Here is a 301-nt window from a genome sequence, read left to right as displayed (position 1 = left end):
ACGACAGCGGACAAGGAGGAGAAACACAAGAGAGCGGACAAGGAGGAGAAGCAGACAACAGCAGACAAGGAAGAGAAGCAGACGACAGCGGACAAGGAGGAGAAGCAGACGACAGCGGACAAGGAGGAGAAGCAGACGACAGCGGACAAGGAACAGAAGCAGACGACAGCGGACAAGGAGGAGAAGCAGACGACCGCGGAAAAGGAGGAGAAGCACAAGAGAGCGGACAAGGAGGAGAAGCAGACGACAGCGGACAAGGAATAGAAGCAGACGACAGCGGACAAGGAATAGAAGCAGACGA

The sequence above is a fragment of the Sceloporus undulatus genome, unplaced genomic scaffold (assembly GCF_019175285.1).
Source record: "Sceloporus undulatus isolate JIND9_A2432 ecotype Alabama unplaced genomic scaffold, SceUnd_v1.1 scaffold_39254, whole genome shotgun sequence".
In the NCBI taxonomy this organism is placed as follows: Eukaryota; Metazoa; Chordata; class Lepidosauria; order Squamata; family Phrynosomatidae; genus Sceloporus; species Sceloporus undulatus.
Note: the sequence above shows the minus strand (reverse complement) of the source record.